Below are 10000 nucleotides of genomic sequence, written 5' to 3'. Positions count from 1 at the left end.
GAAGGACCCAGCAAAGGAAGAAAAAGAAGGACCTGGCAAAGGAAGACAAAGAAGGACCCGGCAAAGGAAGACAAAGAAGGACCCAGCAGAGGAAGAAAAGAAGGACCCGGCAAAGGAAGACAAAGAAGGACTCAGCAAAGGAAGACAAAGAAGGACCCGGCAAAGGCAGATAAAGAAGGACCAATCAGAGGAAGACAAAGAAGGACCCAGCAAAGGAAGACAAAGAAGGACCCAGCAAAGGAAGACAAAGGACCCAGCAAAGGAAGACAAAGAAGGACCCGACAAAGGCAGACAAAGAAAACAGGATCCCAGAACGAACCACATAAACACTTCGGCACAAAAAGTGGTGCAACAACCAGCCGCTTGAGACTCAAACCACCATCAACTGAAGTCTGGGCGGGACTGATCACATCCCAATCGTTTATATTCTCATTATCTGATCCACACACACACACACACAGAAACACACAGCCACACAGACACACATACACACACACATACACCCCCACCCCCCCCCCTTTTTTTATTTTTTATTTTATTTAACGTCTAATATCACTTATAGTGAGAAGACGCTAAACTAAAGAACGAACACACACACACACACACACACACACACACACACACACACACGAGAGAGAGAGAGTGAGAGAGAGAGAGAAGCAGAGAGAGAGAGGGATTGAGAGAATATATTTTGAAACGTGTGAGTGCTACAGTCCTGTTCAAGAAAGAAAGATTTTTTTCCCCCACACACGTGTCTCTACATTACTTGGACAACCACATGGGAATTTGGTTTCGGTAACCTGTTTTCTTGCATGTGGGCAGAATAGGATAGTATCAATGTTTTAACTCGCATGAGGTGGGGAATAGAAAAAAACAAAATAAATCTTTGTTGCTGTTGTTTTTAAATCGGAGTTTTAAAGTTTAATTTCCGTTCGACTTTCTTAAAAGAACAACAACACTTCTTTCTTTGTTTTCTGTTCTCTTTGTTGTCAGGGGGGGTGGGGGGGGGGGGCTTTAGCAAACGTGTCTCTGGACAGTCAGGCTAATATCTATCTTTTCTTTGTTGGTTTTGGTTTGTAAGTTAGTTTGTTAGTTAGTTTAATTGTTTGTGTTTTTTTCTTTGTCTTTTGTGTGTATGTGTGTGTGTGTGTGTGTGTGTGTGTGTGTGTGTGTGTGTGTGTGTGTGTGTGTGTGTGTGTGTGTGTGTTTTGTTTTTCTGCCTTCCTTGCCATCTCCATCTCCGAAATTAGAAAAGTGAATTGTTCTTTTTTTTCTTCTTCTTCTTTTCTCTTTACGTTTTATTCATAATGCACTTCTCTCTTTTGCTTTGATCTCGTCTCTTTCCTTTTACATATGTCGGCGGTTGGTAATCATCTTTCCTTACAATCATTCAGTCGTATTAACCTCTGTGTATTACCGCTCACATACATTTTTTAACTTCTGTGGAAATGTATATTGTATGCAATGTGCATAGCTCTTGTTTTGTTCCATGTTCCCTCTTCTAGTGCGTGCGTGTGTGTGTGTGTGTGTGAGAGAGAGAGAGATCTAGAGAGAGAGAGAGAGAGAGTGTGTGTGTGTGTGTGCGCGCGCGCGTGCGCATTATAATCATAGTTAGCAATATAAGTAGCAGCAGCAACAGCAGCAGCAACAGCAGCAGTAGTAGTAGTAGTAGCAGCAGCTGTAGCAGAAGTAGCAGCAACAGCAGCAGTGGAAGTAGCAGCAGCAGCAACAGTTGTAGTGGTGGTGGTGATGGTGCTACAGGGACAGACTGGAATGCAAAGCAATGCCGAAAATATTTAACCCTTCGAGACACGTTTTTGATATATATATATATATATATATATATATATATATATATATATATATATATATATATATGAATGTGTGTGTGTGTATGCGTGTGTGTGTGTGTGTGTGTGTGTGTGTCTGTGAGAGAGAGAGAGAGAGAGAGAGAGAGAGAGAGAGAGAGAGAGAGTACATACAAACGAACGAAGAGAAAGAGAGGGGGAACGTGTATGAGCGATGAAAAGGAAACGCACGCGAACAATCGCCTTTTTTTTTTCATTGTCGTTTCAGTTCCTGACGTTTTATCTTCGCTAATGGACATGCGAGCTATTTCAATGGCAGATGAAGACACAATGGTCCGTAAACTACAACCACAGCACTGAACGTTTTGTGCAGAGAACTGGAGAGAAAGAAATGGCTGACGATAGTGCGGAGCCAGGAAACAGAATCGTTATGGCAAGAACGGTGTGCAGATCAATGAAAACAGCCATCAAGCTTTTCTGCTTTTTTTTTTTTTTTTTTTTTTTTTTTTGATGATGGATGAGGATGAGGGGAGTGACGATGCTGCTATGGAGATCCATTCAGGTTTGGGACTACGTGATGGATTGGACAAGGTTTATTTTATTTCTTTTTTTTTTTTTTTCCATTTATCATTTTCAGTTTTGTTGCTGTTTTTATTGATTGTTGTTATGTTGATACAAAAGAGTGAAAGCGAGCCTGGGCATGTACGTTAGCAGTCTGAACGGTTTGTATTGTTAATACGAAGTACTGGAAAAAAAACAACCCCCCAAAAAAAACAAAGGACACGGACCTTGGAAGAACGCTGATGTTGCTGGGGGGGAGCACAGCGTAACAGTTTTATGATTATGCATTTTGTTTCTGCTTGGATGACTACACCATCATAAAATTCTGTCGTCTTTAACTGTTGAAATGTTGACGGCTTGCTGTAAAACGCCCATAGCCGCATAACTTGTCGATGTGAATATGCATGCTATTAGAATGTGGTTCAGAATAATGACAAAACAAGGGCTTTCGTGACGGTTTCACAGATGAATTAGAGAGAGGGTCTTCTTCTTCTTCTTCTTCTTCTTCTGTGTTCGTGAGCTGCAACTCCCACGTTCACTCGTATGTACACGAGTGGGATTTTACGTGTATGACCGTTTTTACCCCGCCATGTAGGCAGCCATACTCCGCTTTCGGGGGGTGTATGCTGGGAATGTTCTTGTTTCCATAACCCACCGAACGCTGACATGGATTACAGGATCTTTAACGTGCGTATTTGATCTTCTGCATGCGTATGCACACAAAAGGGGTTCAGGCACTAGCAGGTCTGCACATATGTTGACCTGGGAGATCGGAAAAAACCACCACCCTTTACTCACCAAGCGCCGTCGCAGTGATTCGAACCCGGAACCCTTAGATTGGAAGTCCAACGCTTCAACCATTCGGCTATTGCGCCCGTCAGAGAGAGGGTAAGAAAAAGACAGATCGACATAGCCGTCACGCTGTCAACACGGTTCTGTAACAACTGTAAATACAAGGTATGTTGTGACAATCAAAGTGATGAGCTCTGCTGTTATTTTCTTCTCTGACTACCGCACTACAACTTTCAACGGGGGAAGACATAACAGACGAATTAACGTTCACCTCTCACAGCGGCAGCAGTGTCCAAAAATGACTATATTTTTCGTATCAGTACAATATATCCTGAGTCATCCTCTGTCTACATAAGGTACATCCTGAATCATCCTCTGTCTATATAAGGGACATCCTGTCATCCTCTGTCTATATAAGGGATATCCTGCATCATCCCCTGTCTATATGAGACATCCTGTCATCCTCTGTATAAGGGACATCCTGAATCATCCTCTGTCTATATAAGGGATATCCTGCATCATCCCCTGTCTATATGAGACATCATGTCATCCTCTGTCTATATAAGGGACATCCTGTCATCCTCTGTCTATATAAGGGACATCCTGCATCATCCCCTGTCTATATAAGTGGCATCCTGAAGCATTTAACTACATTTATATACGTACATGTTTGAGTGTCTCTTAGAACAATGGCAGACGTTTAAGTCGGCCAAAGTGCTAATATCTTCACCGTTGGAAAATAAAGATTCATTCATTCATTCATTCATTCATTCATCCTCTGTCTATATAAGGGACATCCTGATTCATCCTCTGTCTATATAAGGGACATCCTGAGCCATGCTCTGTCTATAAAAGGGACATCTTAAATTATCCTCTGTCTAAATAAGGGACATCCTGATGAATCATGCTCTGTCTATATAAGGGACATCCTGAGTTATGCTCTGTCTATATAAGGGATATCCTGAGTCATCATCTGTCTACATAAGGGACATCCTGAATCATCCTCTGTCTATATAAGGGACATCCTGAATCATCCTCTGTCTATATAAGTGACATCCCGATTCATCCTCTGTCTATATGAGGGACATCCTGAGTCACGCTCTGTCTATAAAAGGAACATTCTAAATCATCCTCTGTCTATATAAGCTAAAGGGACATCCTGATGAATCATCCTCTGTCTATAAAAGGGACATCCTGATGAATCATCCTCTGTCTATAAAAGGGACATCCTGATGAATCATCCTCTGTCTATATAAGGGACATCCTGAGTCATGCTCTGTCTATATAAGGGACATCCTGATGAATCATCCTCTGTCTATATAAGGGACATCCTGAGTCATGCTCTGTCTATATAAGGGACATCCTGATGAATCATCCTCTGTCTATAAAAGGGACATCCTGATGAATCATCCTCTGTCTATAAAAGGGACATCCTGATGAATCATCCTCTGTCTATAAAAGGGACATCCTGATGAATCATCCTCTGTCTATAAAAGGGACATCCTGAGTCATCCTCTGTCTATAAAAGGGACATCCTGATGAATCATCCTCTGTCTATAAAAGGGACATCCTGATGAATCATCCTCTGTCTATAAAAGGGACATCCTGATGAATCATCCTCTGTCTATAAAAGGGACATCCTGATGAATCATCCTCTGTCTATAAAAGGGACATCCTGATGAATCATCCTCTGTCTATATAAGGGACATCCTGAGTCATGCTCTGTCTATATAAGGGACATCCTGAGTCATGCTCTGTCTATATAAGGGACATCCTGATGAATCATCCTCTGTCTATAAAAGGGACATCCTGATGAATCATCCTCTGTCTATAAAAGGGACATCCTGATGAATCATCCTCTGTCTATAAAAGGGACATCCTGATGAATCATCCTCTGTCTATAAAAGGGACATCCTGAGTCATCCTCTGTCTATAAAAGGGACATCCTGATGAATCATCCTCTGTCTATAAAAGGGACATCCTGATGAATCATCCTCTGTCTATAAAAGGGACATCCTGATGAATCATCCTCTGTCTATATAAGGGACATCCTGAGTCATGCTCTGTCTATATAAGGGACATCCTGATGAATCATCCTCTGTCTATATAAGGGACATCCTGAGTCATGCTCTGTCTATATAAGGGACATCCTGATGAATCATCCTCTGTCTATATAAGGGACATCCTGAATCATCCTCTGTGCTAAATTCCTTTTCATAACATCCCTGCCAGCCAGAAGGGGTGGAAATGTGTGTGTGTGTGTGTGTGTGTGTGTGTGTGTGTGTGTGTGTGTGTGTGTGTGTGTGTGTATGTGTGTCCATGTGTATGTGTATGTGTATGTGTGTGTGTGTGTATGTGTGTATTTGTGTGTGTGTGTGTGTGTAAAATAGAGATGGAGAGAAAGTGGGGCGGGGGGAGGTTGTGGGGGGATATGTGTGATTGAGTGCGCGTGTGTGTGTGTGTGCCTGCGCGCATGTGTGAGAGGATGGTGTATGTAACGCTTTCACGACTGGGTTCGATTTCTCAAGCAACGGAAAACAAAAAAAGGAAAAAAAAAGCAAATGACAAAAAGAATGTGTGCGAAATATATTTACCGATCTCAAGATAAACAGTTCACCTAGAACAAAGCATGTTTCGCAGTGAATCGTCCATGCTTTCCTTGACAAACCCATTTATCAGCAAAAGCTAAGAGTTTTTTTGTTTGTTTGTTTTTGGTTTTTTTCTTTATGAGAAAATATTCTTATTTCATTTATTTATTTGTATGTTTGTTTGTTTCTTGTTTGGTAGGTTTATTCTTCCATTTATTATCAATGTCGAAATGGCGTCATGAAAAATAATGTGTTATATATATATATATATATATATATATATATATATATATATATATATATATATATATATAAACTGCATGTAAATAATATGCATTCCAACATTTGGGGGATAAAAATGAGTAATCCTGTTTGAAGAAGGATTTGAGTGTGTGTGCGCGAGTGTGTGCGTATGTGTGTGTAAATAAAGCATAACACACGCAGTGAAATTTATTCTTCACCCCCCCACCCCCACCCCCCCCCCCTGTTTTTGTTTGTTTGTTTGTTTATTTATTTTTGTTTGGTTGGTTGGTTGGGTTTTTTTTCCTCTTTTTTTTATTTAAGGAAAAACATTGAAGAAAGCAGAAACCATCTCGATAGCTTGAAATTTACGCTGACAACCCAGTTAGCTGACATTGGGTAGATATACTGATTCGCCGAATGATTAATAATTGTGTGTGTGTGTGTGTGTGTGTGTGTGTGTGTGTGTGTGTGTGTGTGTGTGTGTGTGTCTGTGTGTGTTAGGTTGGTAATTTGATTGGTTAACCGGCTGGTTGGTTAGAAACATTCTTTTCATATTTCTGTTCAGTAAGTCGATAAGTAATCTAACTGAACACAAAGCCTTATCATTGATATCATTGTTGCTCTTTGTCCAACCGACCGCACAAAGTCAGGAAAACCCTTACAGGTCACGACGATCGGTAATAGAAGATATACACAGCCAGATGTTATGGATCAGTGAACAGGTCAAACAAACAGAAAGCCACGGATCTGATTAGCATAATCTGTTATCAACAACACAATAGAATTAAGAGTTTGTCTTGCAAAATGTGTTATTCGCTACATGGATAGTTGCAGGTTTTTATAGCATCCCTTTTCGTTGCGTGTGCCTGCTGGTGGTTCCTTCATATTTCAGATTGGATGTTAATTGATAGTGCCGGAAATCTATTAAAAAAAACAAACAAAAAACAAAAAAAACAAAACAAAAAAAACGCTAGAGATACGCGCAAGCATACGTAACAATCGCACAATTAAGAGAGCCGTTCTCATTGATCAAGTTTCCTGCGAATACTGCTCGAAAACAAACTAAGACTGAAATGCGATAGAAAAAAAAAAGTATATAAAAAAAGAGGAAAGGAAGAAAGAACAAATGAAACCACAAAAAAACACAACCACCAAACAAATAAACAAAACACAACACACACAAAACCAAACAAAAACAAACAACAACAAAAAACAAACAAAAAAAAAAAAACGGTTTCCCATACCGACCATATTATTTTTCAATCACCAACAATATTTTTCAACCACCAACAATATTTTTCTTTCACACAGAAACGAAACAGAGAAAGAGAATGTCATTACACAAAGACGCACAAGGGAGCAAACTCAACACACTGTTTAAGTAGATCCCCTTGCGAAAGGGCTCCTTTACCGCATGAAGGGTGCTGGCCCTCGTTTTGCCTGAGTGTGACACATGCCGCACATTAGACTATTGAACAGAAGGCGAACTCTTCAGTTTCTTTCAGTGAATACCAAAGGACTATTGTCAACAAAGTGACAGGACCGGTTCAGTGAAGGGGTAGACAGGGTTTCAACGAGGCAGGACATTTTTGTTTCAACAGGTTGGCTAGGTCAATATCTATCTGCTGCATTTCGAAAGCAAACTAACACATTGAGAAACTGGTGGTGTGTGTCCATCGAGATCGATGATGAACATCGTTGTCATCCAGCTGGGGGATGGGGGGAGGGTGGTGGTGGTGGTGGGGGGGATGCTCATGAATCTATCTGAGAAACTAACTCGTATTTCGAAAGCAAACTATCTAACTAACTGAATAACTAACTAAGTAACTAACTAACGCCAATCAAATAACTAATTAGCTGAATAACCCGAAAGGAAATACAGGAACAACTGGGCGAAAAGAAGCATAGGCGACTACCACAGTGTTTGCACTGAATCTGTTGACTGAACTCCGAGCAACACCACTTGTTCTTTCGTACATTTCACTTCACTCACAAACTGCTGATCGACTGACGATATAGATGGTATTTTCTGGTGAAACCTTATGATAAACCTTGTTTATGCCCAAAATGAATATTGAAAAAAAAGAAGAAAAAGAAATCAAGATGGGGGACAAATTGATGAGTAGAATGAATCTGAGTTGTTATCAAATGTCAAACAACCTGATCATTTGGATCAAAATGCAAATCTCATTTCCAAAATGATACGAATGCAAGGTAACTCGATTTTCCATACTTCTTTGTCTCCCAGAAACACTAGAAAACGGGTCCCAGACAACAACCTTATCCTGTTTCGAACACAACGCATCCAAACATGTTTGTCCTTCATGTCTTCCTTTGCTGTAATCGTGAGAACCTGAAAACTGAACAGTTCCATTCTAAACTGATTTCCTGTATTTTAATACAATGTGTTTAAATTTCCGCTGCCTTTGTTTTCGTTTGCTGAAATAACAATATGCTCCGAACGATGGCGAACACAACGCTAAATTTGTAGAAATGGTATCTGTCTTTCTGTCTCTTTCTCTCTCTCTCTTCCTTTCTTAGTGCCCCCCCCCCCCTTGCCCCCCGTACCCCCTCCCACCTCCTCTCCACCTCCATCGCCCCCATTTTCATTCGAATATACAGAAATGTCGATTTCTAGTTAATACTAACAGTCATCATTATGACAGGAATGATAATAATCCAAATAATAATAATGTCATTTATTTTCAGTCTAATATCATCATCTTAGATGAAAAGACTATAAATAAATAAACGAACGATGGTATCATTTGAAAATTATCCAAAAGTACTAGTCATCTAACGTGACTGGCATCTTGAAAGATTTGTGAAAGCACATTTATTTTCACCGCCATTGTGTCTTCCATTTCCATGTCGTCGGATTCGACGTAGACCATTATAGCTTATGTTGATTTGGTCTTAGTGTAAGCTGTATTGAATCTCAAAGTGTACACGGCGTATCTGAGCTCAGCCCAACCCATCAACCGAGCTTGGAAAGCAGCAAAACACACAAGAACAGATGACATTAAAAAAAAAAAATCTTACCTGTTTATTGAGAGCAGGAGTTAGCCAGAGACAGCACATGCAACAGAAGAAATCAATGTGAAATTTGAGCACGTTGAAGAAGACGACGAAGACGAAGTAAAAAGCAAAGAAGAAAAAAGATAAGTGTATGTGGGAGCCGACCAACAAACAAACCGAAAAACAACAACAACAACAAAAAGTAGACGAAGAAGAGAAGGAGAACAACAACAACAACAATGACAACAACAATAACAACAATGACAACAACACTAACAACAACAACAAAAACAACGAAGACGAACAATAAGAAGAAAGAAAAAATATATCTGGCAAAAAGCAGCAGCAATGACAAAAGAATTGCATTTGAAAGTGCACCGAGGCGACGCAATTCAGAGATTTGTGCAGTGTTTAGAGCTTTGGATTGATCCCAAGCAAACGCTATGTCCATCAAGATAATGGTCCCAAACAACAACCAGCCATTCCCTGCTCTTTAAACCTTCGCAAATCAAAGTCGTCTTGTCGGTTTTTTGGTTTTTGTGTTTGTTTTTTTGTTTCAAATTCGTGCAAAACGTTTCTAGAATAAAAAGAATCGATAATGGACTCTCCCTCTCCGTCCCCCCACCCTCTCTCTCTCTATCTCTCTCTTCAGTAGTGGCATAGTGATATATATATATATATATATATATATGAATCGAGAGAGAGAGAGAAACATCAGGATTGTATTCCGGTATCTTTCTCTGTCTCTATCTCCAGCAGTGGCAAAGTGACACACGCACACGCATACACACGCGCGCGCGCACAGAGAGAGAGAAAGGGACAGACAGACAAACAGACAGACACACACACACACACAGACACACACACATGGGTTTGGGGTGTGGGTGGGAGATAATATCATGCGAATGTGTGGAAGGGTGGAAGAATGTTGCAGAGACATATATATATATATATATATATATATATATATATATATATATATATATATAT

The sequence above is a fragment of the Babylonia areolata genome, chromosome 8 (genome assembly GCF_041734735.1).
Source record: "Babylonia areolata isolate BAREFJ2019XMU chromosome 8, ASM4173473v1, whole genome shotgun sequence".
NCBI classification, from domain to species: Eukaryota; Metazoa; Mollusca; class Gastropoda; order Neogastropoda; family Buccinidae; genus Babylonia; species Babylonia areolata.
Note: the sequence above shows the minus strand (reverse complement) of the source record.